Consider the following 12,942-nt stretch of genomic DNA (forward strand, 5'->3'; position numbering starts at 1 on the left):
CTGACCTCAAAGCAGTCTACGACGCCATTTTCTATCGTGTGGCTTAGCTGCTACATGTACCAGTTCGAAGCTTATATACAGAGGAACATCCCTTTTAGACACCCCCCCCCCCCCCCCCCCAGATTGTCTCGAACACTTTTTGGACCCATCCTGAACTCAGGTCAAAAATGAGTTACTTCCCTTCGGGTCTCATTTTATCGATGTAAACTGGCGATAGCCGTAAATCGATGATTATCAAAATGTTTTTGGACCGTGGTGCGTTTTTGCGCTAGACCTAACTTTTAAAATCTAAATAATAAATTGACAGCTTGTTACACAAACATTCTTTAATCATAAAATAATTCTTTTTTCATCAAGACAAGATCAGTACAATTCGAAGTTGTGAAAGTTTGAAAAAAGAAAAGCCCGGAAGAAGGGTCACGCAAGGGTCGTAGCAGACGACGGTTTATGCATGTCGCCGTTCCTCTCAACAGTCAAAAGCCATCGCTAGAGTTCTTGTGAACCACAGCCGTTTGTTTCGTGCATAAAAACGTGCTATTGTAAATAAGCTCACATCGAGTCGCATTCAAATAACTAACTGATGACTACATTGTGAAAATGGGAAACTGGATCACACGGGTTCACGATGGCTCAGGGGTAAGATAAACCACGCAAAAATAAATTCTTTGAAAATTGTTCGCTCTTTACGGAGGGCACCTAGGATGTTCTCAATCGGTGAGTGTTTAAATGAAAGGGTGTTTGTACTGTGTGTAAAAGCCTGACCGTATCTGTGATGGTTTACGGGAGGCTTACTGTGCCTTTAAGCTTATTGCAAAACATGACAAGACAAGATTTGCTTGATGGATCCGATAGTTAATAGACTCAAGGGCCACGGTCGATACAAAGGTCAATAGATCCCTTCATTGAGCCCCTTGGGTCTATTAAACTGTGGATCCTTCAAGCTTTGGAGGGATTTGGATGTGTGCTTTCGGTGTGACAAGCTTCTTTTTGTATTTGACTCGTCGAAGCGAAATCAAACAATACGATAGTTAGGAAATTGCAAAAGGACATCCTTCAGTGTCTACGGTACATGTAACGGCATTCCATGGTATCTGCGACGCCCGGTGTAACACGAGAAAATTACTCCCACGAGATTTTTACTCCGGAGTAAACATTTTGTACGAAAAAGTTACTCCCTTTACGAAAAAAGCACTCCCCCATTTCACGAGAAAATTACTCCCTAAGACAGGTGATTTCCGAGAAAACATTTCGTACAAAAATGTTACTCCCATGACGAATAAATAACGAATAAATTACTTCACCCAAACACGAGCAATTTAACTTCCCATGCCAGGTGTACGAAATTTTTACTCCCTTGTCCCCTGTTAGTCTTGGTGGTGGAAGGGGTGGAAGGAGGGTAGCGCGACATTCGTGTGCGCGAGATCACTTAGGCCAAAAAAAAAATAGGTGTGGTTACGGTAACATAGCCAAAAAAAATAGGGTAGGTAGGTAGGCAATCACTTTTTTTTTAAACTTTTTTTTCTAATGTGTACAAATTAAACCTACTTGACAGGGAAATAAGTGTGCGACACGGGCGCTTTCGCTTTCATTGCGTTTTTTGCACTCGTTTTTTTTTTTTTTTTTTTTTTTTTTTGTGACAAATGTAATAAAAAGTTATAGGATCGGCCCCTAAAAATAGGGTAGGTCGGGTTACCGTAACCACACCTATTTTTTTTTTTAGGCCTTATTGGCATTATCCCTTCGCCAGATCCCATTTTTGCGTACGAGATTTTTACTGGAAGTAAAAAAAATGGGGAGTAAAAATGTCGTGGAGGGAGTAATTTTTTGGTGCCTTGGGGAGTTCTTTTCTCGTACGAAAAGTGTACTCGGAGTAAGAATTTCGTACGAAATATTTACTCCGGAGTAAATTTTTCGTGGAGTAAAAATTTCGTGTTACACCGGCCCCTCTGATAATAGGTCATCTCCTGTGAAAAAGCACACTCCGTTGTCCCTTTGTCTATTATCATTGTCAAAGTACATGTCATGAAAGGCTACCGGAAATGTTTTGGGACACTTTTAGCTGGTCCCTTGGGTGTCTTTTCATTGCACCTTACCACAGGATCTCTATTTTTTCACAAATGAGAGTAGAGACTTATTGACAAATGGCTTTCGCAAATAGAATTTTTGATTCGATCCAGGTGTTCAAATGTGCGGGTTGACAATTCGAATCTTGCTTCTCATGCCTGAAAATCATAAAGTGGTGACAGGCAATTATCAATGTCCAATCTGATTTTTGGCTCACGTAAGTGTAGCCAATGCGATGATAAACTTTGTCTGTGCGTGTGTGTGTGTGTGTGTGTGTGTGTGTGTGTGTGATAGAAACTTTAACATTTGACTAAACACCGAAATACTAATTTTACCTGGTTATTATCTAAGCAACAGCTTCAAAATATTGAAGCAATGATCAACATTTCGTCGGCACGTATGTAGTTAAAGTGTGTATCCAAAGAAAACGGGTGGTGGGGTGTTTTTTTTTTTTTGGGGGGGGGGGTGAAAACAGGTGACTGGTTTGTGTCGTGTGTGGTATGTAGACCAGGTCAGGGGTCAAGGTTAGGTCAGATCGCGTGAAGGATTGTGGTATAGATACAGTTATCCCCGAGTACGCAGTAGGAGGGTCCAGCAGACTTTAATTGTGTGTCTGTGTGTGTGTGTGTGTGTCTGTCTGTCTCGACTTAACAGCTTATTGCTGGGAAACTACTGGGCGCAGTTCTTTCAAAAGTTGATACACTAACTTGATAATAGGTCCGATTGATCGTATTAAAACTTCATAATGTTACCTGGGACCTAAATGCGAAATATTCCACAAAAACGACTCTTAACGGTGGGCGCGATTCGCGGTGGGATAGAACAGCCGTTCGGCTAATCCGCCAGCCAGCCAGCGACAGCGACACCAGGCTTTGCGTGCGTGCGTGCTTTGCGTGCGTGTACCACTGTGCGCGAGGAGTATAGGCATTTGAGTTCACTGGCGAATGATAGAGTTGGTGGCTTGGTGGAAAGCGTTTCCGACTATGGCTAAAGTGATCCGGGTTCGATTCCCGGCATGGGCTGTCTATTTTTTTTCTTTTTTTATTTTTATTTTTTTTTTATAATAAATTCTTATTTACTATTGTTTATTATGAACGTTTTAATGTTTTATTTTACTGTAATAATTTTTTTAATTGTGTAAAATAAATTAATTTTTTTTTATTTTTTTTTTAAATCCAAGGGATCCGGGTTCGATTCCCGGCATGGGCGGTCTGTTGTTTTTTTTTTTTTTTAAATTCTTGTTTACTATTGTTTATTATGAACGTTTTAATGTTTTATCCCCGAGTACGCAGTAGGAGGGTCCAGCAGACTTTAATTGTGTGTCTGTGTGTGTGTGTGTGTGTCTGTCTGTCTCGACAGCTTATTGCTGGGAAACTACTGGGCGCAGTTCGTTCAAAAGTTGATACACTAACTTGATAATAGGTCCGATTGATCGTATTAAAACTTCATAATGTTACCTGGGACCTAAATGCCCCAAAAAAAACAAAAGTTCTTGACGGTTGGACGAATTCAATCGGAGCGACAGCCAGCCATTGAGCTGATAGAACAGCCGAACGCGTGCGTCATGAAAAGCATGCGTATCGCATGCGAGACGATTTGCAAGCCAGCCAGCGGGTGGGGATTAATTTGGTCTCGGCAAAGAAAGTACAGTGCAGGTTTGGTCTCGGTGAGACTGAAAGAGAGACAGAGAGCACGAGAGAGAGCGACAGGGACACTGTGTCAGTGATTCAAGGTGGTGGCTTGGTGGCCAAAGGGATCCGGGTTCGATTCCCGGCATGGGCGGTCTATTTTTTTTTTTTAATTCTTGTTTACTATTGTTTATTGTGAACGTTTTAATGTTTTATTTTACTCTAATAATTTTTTTAATTGTGTAAAATAAATAAATAATTTTTTGTTTTTTTAATTCACGTGCACAAGACAAAAACTTTCATACTGTGCCAAAGTGATCCGAGTTCGATTCCCGGCATGGGCGGTCTATTTTTTAATTTTTTTAATTTTTTTAATTCTTGTTTACTTTTGTTTATTATGAACGTTTTAATGTTTTATTTTACTCTAATAATTTTTTTAATTGTGTAAAATAAATATATATATATTTTTTTTTAAATCCACGTGCACAAGACAAAAACTTTCATACTGGGGGAGCGAGCCAGTCTGAAGAGTACTCGGGTCCAGCGCCAGCGTTTTTTATTTTACTCTAATAATTTTTTTTATTGTGTAAAATAAATAAATATATATTTTTTTTTTTAAATCCACGTGCACAAGACAAAAACTTTCATACTGGGGGAGCGAGCCAGTCTGAAGAGTACTCGGGTCCAGCGCCAGCGTTTTTTATCCCCGAGTACGCAGTACTAGGGTCCAGCAGACTTTAATCCCCGAGTACGCAGTACTAGGGTCCAACAGACTTTAATTGTGTGTGTGTCTGTCTATCTGTCTGTCTGTCTCGACTTAACAGCTTATTGCTGGGAAACTACTGGGCGCAGTTCGTTCAAAAGTTGATACACTAACTTGATAATAGGTCCGATTGATCGTATTAAAACTTCATAATGTTACCTGGGACCTAAATGCCCCAAAAAAACACAAAAGTTCTTGACGGTTGGACGAATTCTTCTTCTTCTTCTTCGGCGTTCCAGTGGACGAATTCAATCGGAGCGACAGCCAGCCATTAAGCTGATAGAACAGCCGAACGCGTGCGTCATGAAAAGCATGCGTATCGCATGCGAGACGATTTGCAAGCCAGCCAGCGGGTGGGGATTAATTTGGTCTCGGCAAAGAAACTACAGTGCAGGTTTGGTCTCGGTGAGACTGAAAGAGAGACAGAGAGCACGAGAGAGAGCGACAGGGACACTGTCAGTGATTCAAGGTGGTGGCTTGGTGGCCAAAGGGATCCGGGTTCAATTCCCGGCATGGGCGGTCTATTTTTTTAATTTTTTTTAATTCTTGTTTACTATTGTTTATTATGAACGTTTTAATGTTTTATTTTACTCTAATAATTTTTTTATTAGAGTAAAATAAAACATTAAAACGTTCATAATAAACAATAGTAAACAAGAATTAAAAAAAAAAAAAAAAAATAGACCGCCCATGCCGGGAATTGAACCCGGATCCCTTTGGCCACCAAGCCACCACCTTGAATCACTGACACAGTGTCCCTGTCGCTCTCTTTATTTTACTCTAATAATTTTTTTAATTGTGTAAAATAAATAAATAATTTTTTTTTTTAATTCACGTGCACAAGACAAAAACTTTCATACTGTGCCAAAGTGATCCGAGTTCGATTCCCGGCATGGGCGGTCTATTTTTTTATTTATTTTTTTTTTAATTCTTGTTTACTTTTGTTTATTATGAACGTTTTAATGTTTTATTTTACTCTAATAATTTTTTTAATTGTGTAAAATAAAAAAAATTTTTTAAATCCACGTGCACAAGACAAAAACTTTCATACTGGGGGAGCGAGCCAGTCTGAAGAGTACTCGGGTCCAGCGCCAGCGTTTTTTATTGTGTGTCTCTCTGTCTGTTCGTCTTGACTTAACAGCTTATTGCTGGGAAACTACTGGGCGCAGTTCGTTCAAAAGTTGATACACTAACTTGATAATAGGTCCGATTGATCGTATTAAAACTTCATAATGTTACCTGGGACCTAAATGCGAATTAATCAACAAAAACGACTCTTAACGGTGGGCGCGATTCGCGGTGGGATAGAACAGCCGTTCGGCTAATCCGCCAGCCAGCCAGCGACAGCGACACCAGGCTTTGCGTGCGTGCGTGCTTTGCGTGCGTGTACCACTGTGCGCGAGGAGTATAGGCATTTGAGTTCACTGGCGAATGATAGAGTTGGTGGCTTGGTGGAAAGCGTTTCCGACTATGGCTAAAGTGATCCGGGTTCGATTCCCGGCATGGGCTGTCTATTTTTTTTCTTTTTGTATTTTTATTTTTTATTTATAATAAATTCTTGTTTACTATTGTTTATTATGAACGTTTTAATGTTTTATTTTACTGTAATAATTTTTTTAATTGTGTAAAATAAATAAATAATTTTTTTTTTTTTAAATCCAAGGGATCCGGGTTCGATTCCCGGCATGGGCGGTCAATTTTTTTTTTTTTTTAATTCTTGTTTACTATTGTTTATTATGAACGTTTTAATGTTTTATTTTACTCTAATAATTGTTTTAATTGTGTAAAATAAATAAATATATATATATTTTTTAAATCCACGTGCACAAGACAAAAACTTTCATACTGGGGGAGCGAGCCAGTCTGAAGAGTACTCGGGTCGGATCCAGCGCCAGCGTTTTTTATCACCGAGCTGCAGTTCGCCGATTCGAAGAAGACGACTCATGATTTCACATTGTTCGGTTTCGTAGCTCCAGAAAAATAGATAAAGAAGATACCAAAGGAGATTTCCTACAGGTTAATCTGCACAGCGTGTTTTCAGTGTCTGCGCGAGGAAGCGCTGTCGACTGAAAGCGCAGTGTCGATCTGGCCATCGTGTCCTCGTAAGTACTAACAAGTCGCGTAAGGCGAAAATACAACATTTAGTCAAGTAGCTGTCGAACTCACAGAATGAAACTGAACGCAATGCAACGCAGCAAGACCGTATACTCGTAGCATCGTCAGTCCACCGCTCACGGCATAGGCAGTGAAATTGACAAGAAGAGCGGGGTAGTAGTTGCGCTGGGAAGGATAGCACGCTTTTCTGTACCTCTCTTCGTTTTAACTTTCTGAGCGTGTTTTTAATCCAAACATATCATATCTATATGTTTTTGGAATCAGGAACCGACAAGGAATAAGATGAAAGTGTTTTTAAATTAATTTGGAAAATTTAATTTTGATAATAATTTTTATATATTTAATTTTCAGAGCTTGTTTTTAATCCGAATATAACATATTTATATGTTTTTGGAATCAGCAAATGATGGAGAATAAGATAAACGTAAATTTGGATCGTTTTATAAAAAACATATATTTTTTACAATTTTCAGATTTTTAATGACCAAAGTCATTAATTAATTTTTATGCCACCACGCTGAAATGCAATACCGAAGTCTGGGCTTTGTCGAACATTACCCGACCAAAATTTCAACCAATTTGGTTGAAAAATGAGGGCGTGACAGTGCCGCCTCAACTTTCACGAAAAGCCGGATATGACGTCATCAAAGACATTTATCAAAAAAATGAAAAAAACGTTCGGGGATTTCATGCCCAGGAACTCTCATGTCAAATTTCATAAAGATCGGTCCAGTAGTTTAGTCTGAATCGCTCTACACACACACACAGACACACACACGCACATACACCACGACCCTCGTCTCGATTCCCCCCTCTACGTTAAAACATTTAGAATCAAAACTTGACTAAATGTAAAAAGTAGGCTACAGACAGACAGATCTGTATGTATGTCTCTGTCTAGATCTAGTGTTTCGCACTCTTGCACCGTATCACTTATGCTTACGGTTTCTTTCTTTCTTTATTTGGTGTTTAACGTCGTTTTCAACCGTTCAAGGTTATATCGCGACGGTATGCTTACTGTGTGTGTGTATGTGTGACGGAGTGATTGAGTTTGTGTTACTGTTTGTCGATTTCTTACGTGAGCCGTGAAGGCTTCGCCTCTTGTTCTTTTATATATGACGAGCCTGTTTAGATCATCTGGAAACTAAACGAGTGAATAAGTCGAACTATTTTGAATTACACGAATTCTTGTTATTGTACTGTTTTGCATCATCATATCGCATTAGAATGCACGGCGCTGTTCACTTATTGTACAACATTGTATATATTATATTGCATCGTGTTGTACTTTATTGTACTTGTAAGATGTCACATTTTTTACAACTTTGCGTTCGTTACAGAATGAATAAATGTTTGATTTTCTGTCACTGTTGTGCAAAAAGGAAGCAGAAGCTGGAAGCCCATTCAATGTTTCATGAATTTGAAGAACTACCCAGACGCACTTTCTGTCTGTCCTTGGAATCTGTCTCATCACAGCATATAAGATAAACTTTAATGTCAGTCAAAGTGTAATGGAACTTATTTATCGAAGTCTGGTTGAACGCACTTTAGTTTTTAAACATTGTGACATGGTATGGCACCATAACAAAACAAAACAAAATTAAAAAGTCAAACTGCACCGCATTGTTGGGACGGCCAGCGAACTTGTTTGGCAACCACAAAGACAGCTGACCAGTCTCTCAGGTTGCCATGAAGCGACATGCTATCGAAATTGTCCGTGATCCCAGCCATCCTCTTATTTAAACTCTTGTTTTCAAATTCTCCCTTCCGGTAAACGTATGAACCATTTCAAAAAGTGATGCATTCCTTCTGCTGTCACCGTTCTAAACTCTTCTCGTATCCTGTAGAGGCTGATCAGCTGGGGAAACCCATATCAGTATTTGAGAAAAATGTGTGTGTGTGTGTGTGTGTGTGTGTGTGTGTGTGTGTGTGTGTGTGTGTGTGTGTGTGTGTGTGTGCGTTTGCAATAAGCACTTGGTTTGAAAGTATTTTATTCAGAAACATAAATACAAAACCGTGTAGTGTATGATGTAATAAAGGAGCACAACAAGATGAAATTATAAATGTGCTCGACAAGCACTTCAATATATACTTTGCGTAAAAACAATTGTTTGAACCCCAAGAGCGTGTTGAAAGCAATGATTCACATGAAACAAAACCTGCAACGAACAACTCCCATGACATGTGCATAACACGATAAAATAAAAATAAAGCCACTCACTTCGCCACGGTCGAAAGTAAAATCAATTATGCCAAGCACACAACAAAAGCAAACATGCACCCCTCCCCTCACCTGCACCCTTCCCCCGCCCTATACCCATACCCGGAAGTTGGTCAACAGCTACTGATTCGAGCAGACCAGACTCGTTTACCTCTGGGATTTTGCTGCCAGAGTCCTTTTCAAGCGTATCTTTTGTTTTCCTCTCTGGCTGGCATTTAACTCTCATCCCAAAACTTGCCTGTTTGCTCATCGGCTAACATTACAAGGAAAGCCTTGAACGTGAAAGGCACTGTTTGACGCCAGTCCGCAGTTTGCAAAAGTTCGTACGGAACTTCAAAATGCCAATTGCAAAATGCAAGTTACAGTACGGCAAATGCCAGCCTAGGCTCAATTTCCTTTTTTCCCCTTTATATTACAAAAAAATGGATTGACACAGAACGGGCCAGGGGCGGATCAGTTCATTTTATGGGGGGGGGGGGTTCCAAGAGTATATTGTGAAGATATGGGTGCGAAGCGCCGAGCCGACGGCGCAAAGCGCCGAGCTTGCTAGGGGGGTCCGGGGGCATGCCCCCCCGGAACATTTAGAAAAAAAAGGATGCAAAATGGTGCAATCTGGTGCATTATGAGGATGATCATTACCAGTTTCAGGCAGCAGATTTTGTCACTGATTAATACCCAAAAATTGAAAATCAATGTAAAATAAAGAAATGCACCATAACATTTTTTTTATTTTGGCTGGGGGGGGGGGGGGGGGGTCCGGAAACCCCAGAACCCCCCCCCCCCTCGTCCGCCCCTGCGGGCCCTGACACTAACAGATTTTTTGACCGTGTTTCCAATCATTTTTGTTTGTTTTTGAATCGGGGTAAGGGACCACCTTACCAAAGGTGGATTGTAATTAACCTGCAAACCGAAACTGAAAATCATATATATTATGTCGAAATTCTTAACTAATTCACAGATATTATACGTTATTTGTATTTTTGGCCAAAACAAGAAATGTGACACAGATCGAAACATCACGGTCATTCATGCGAAATGATGTGGGTGCCATTCTTGTCAGAAGCCACAAAAGGCGGGTTTGTTTGTTTGTTTGTTTGCTTTACGCCCAGCCGACCACGAAGGGCCATATCAGGGCGGTGCTGCTTTGACATATAACGTGCGCCACACACAGGACAGAAGTCGCAGCACAGGCTTCATGTCTCACCCAGTCACATTATTCTGACACCGGACCAACCAGTCCTAGCACTAACCCCATAATGCCAGACGCCAGGCGGAGCAGCCACTAGATTGCCAATTTTAAAGTCTTAGGTATGACCCGGCCGGGGTTCGAACCCACGACCTCCCGATCACGGGGCGGACGCCTTACCACTAGGCCAACCGTGCCGGTCAAAGGCGGGTTTGATGTCGTTTTTAGCTGGTAATGCGACAAAAACGACACATATCAGTAACTAACTGCTTCGCGCTGTTTGTTGATGAAGAGTCAAAAGTTATCAGCGTTGGTAAGGTTCTTTAAAACGATCCAATTGTGTGACTTGAACGTGTACTTTAGATCCAATCAAGTGCGGGTTTCCCCCGCCATTTCTCATGTTTTTGTCAGACAAAGGTTGAATGTGTAGGCTACACATGTGATTCCACGCACGTTACGCTACGTATCGTATGCTATTGTGTCCGTCGGGGAAGCCGTCTCGAATGATATATTTTCAAAGCGGGTGCGGTAATGCACACTCGCTGTTATCATTGATATATTTATCCCATTATCTGTCGAACTTCTGCTGTAGTCTTGCTGCTTACAACACCTGACAAAGAGCGAATGCCCATACAGTCAGCTTCATATGCTTCTTGAATCAGAAATGTGTGCATTTTGAAAGATCTAGTCTGAAAAAAAAACACCACCATTCAAGTAAGTATAGAAATGTTTATTTTTTTACCCAAACTTCACCCGTATGTCTGTGACCTTTAACTTTGACAAGGGTGAACCAGACTTATGTCACGTACGTGACGTCTAGAGGTCATTTAACCATGGAAGTGTGTGAAGTTTGAAAGCTCTAGAATAAGAAATTCGGAGGCGAGTGAATTTTCAGAGAGCTAGCGTTCAAGAAAATTATAATAATTTTCTACCTAAATTACCTCAGTGTGACCTTGAAATTTGACCAGGCGCAACCAATCTTGTGTTATTATGGTGCGCCAAATTGATATTACTATCGTTAACAGTTATAAAGGGTTTTGAAACTATCATTAACTGTTATATAGAGTTTCGAAACTATCGTTATCTGTTATATAGAGTTTCAAAACTATCGTTAACTGTTAAATAGAGTTTCGAAACTATCGTTAACTGTTATTATAGTTATATCAATAGCGCGTTTGTGCGCGCTATTGCTAAAACTATGAATAACAGATAACGAGGGTTTCGCAAAACGGCGGCATGGTGCGCGCAAGTGATATTACTATCGTTAACTGTTATATAGAGTTTCTTAAAATAGCGAAGGCGTGGTCGGATGTTTCGATGCCGGCAAAATGGCTGCTGAATGGTTCGAGCGAATTTGCACTAAATTACTACAACATTTAGTAGATCATATTCAACTAACTGTCGTCTGATAAGTCCATCATTTCGCTGCTTTGTTTAATCAAGTAATCAAATCTTCGTTACAGCTAGCACGCTTCCTGTTTTCACAGAAATATTGGTCAGTGTCAGCTTGACCCGTTCCAGCTACCGCGCTATGTGCGGGTCAGTTTGTACACATACTATATGGTGCGCCAAATTGATAGTAAGCAGTTATAAAGGGTTTTGAAACTATCGTTAACTGTTATATAGAGTTTCGAAACTATCGTTATCCGTTAAATAGAGTTTCGAAACTATCGTTAACTGTTATTTAGAGTTATATCAATAACGCGTTTGTGCGCACTATTGCTAAAATTATGAATAACAGATAACGAGGGTTTCGCAAAACGCCGGCATGGTGCGCGCAAGTGATATTACTATCGTTAACTGTAATATAGAGTTTCTAAAAATAGCGAAGGCGTGGTCGGATGTTTCGATGCCGGCAAAATGGCTGCTGAACGTTTCTTCGAGCGAATTTGCACTAAATTACTACAACATTTAGTAGATCATATTCAACTAACTGTCGTCTAATAGGTCCATCATTTCGCTGCTTCGTTTAATCAAGTAATCAAATCTTCGTTACATATAGCACGCTTCCTGTTTTCACAGAAATATTGGTCAGTGTCAGCTTGACCCGTTCTCGCTACCGCGCTGTGCGGGTCAGTTTGTACACATACGGCTGGCATGCATGCAGTGGGCAACGGTCAGTGTCAGGTTGACCCGTCCAGTACCCAAAACACGATGCGAAAGCATGCAGTGTTTTCCAAAACGCGTCGTGGGGGATGTCACTCGGGAAACACGTTGTTTTGTGTTTGTTTTGAAAAAAACCACTGTTTTGTGTAGTGCGTCTGTCATGGTCTTTTCCGCGAATATTCAGTAGGCCTACTGTCTTCAAACCGCAGACGTGGAAAACGGTACGGCCGAAAGTACAAATGATATGATAAAGCTAATATTAAACAAACTCAACAATGATTTGAGAAGACGACAACTAAAGAAGCTATATGGCCCCAGAGAGGACTTGGAGAGGACAGCACGTTTCGCCCTGCAGTCCGGACTGACGATCTAACAGTGAACGACAAGAAGAAGAAGACGACGACAACAGAAGAACGGTCAATAACTAATGTTGTAGTTTTTTAAATTGTGTTTCTAGTTAAAATGTACAATTCGTAGCAAAAAAGACAGTTTTGCAATGGCATTTCAGGGTTTTCCCATTTGGGAACAATACCGACACGCTTTTGATAAAACTATCGTTAGCTGTTATATAGTTTCTGAAACTCTATATAACAGATAACGATAGTTTCGAAACTCTACATAACAGTTAACGATAGTTTCAAAACCCTATATAACAGTTAACGATAGTAATATCAATTTGGCGCACCATATGTTATGTCTGAATGTTATCAAACCATGAAAGCGTGTGAAAATATAGCTTCAAAACATTGTATTACCTAAAACATCGGTCAACCAGACTTGGTTTATGTCTTGATGTGCACAATTTCAAAGCTGTAGCTTAAAAGAAAAATTTGAAAAATTGATAACTGTTCATTTTATA

General features: G+C 40.2%; 1 protein-coding gene and 1 long non-coding RNA gene across 3 annotated transcripts in view; one reads left to right on the plus strand and one right to left on the minus strand.

Annotated features, from left to right (window-relative positions):
* The window catches only part of LOC138964636 (uncharacterized), a 546,641-nt gene that overhangs the window by 331,158 nt on the left and 202,541 nt on the right, over window positions 1-12,942 (minus strand). The window lies entirely within an intron of this gene.
* LOC138964802 (uncharacterized) overlaps window positions 1-12,942 on the plus strand; it is a 210,941-nt gene that overhangs the window by 178,775 nt on the left and 19,224 nt on the right. The window lies entirely within an intron of this gene.

This window comes from Littorina saxatilis, linkage group LG1, assembly GCF_037325665.1.
Source record: "Littorina saxatilis isolate snail1 linkage group LG1, US_GU_Lsax_2.0, whole genome shotgun sequence".
Lineage (NCBI taxonomy): Eukaryota > Metazoa > Mollusca > Gastropoda > Littorinimorpha > Littorinidae > Littorina > Littorina saxatilis.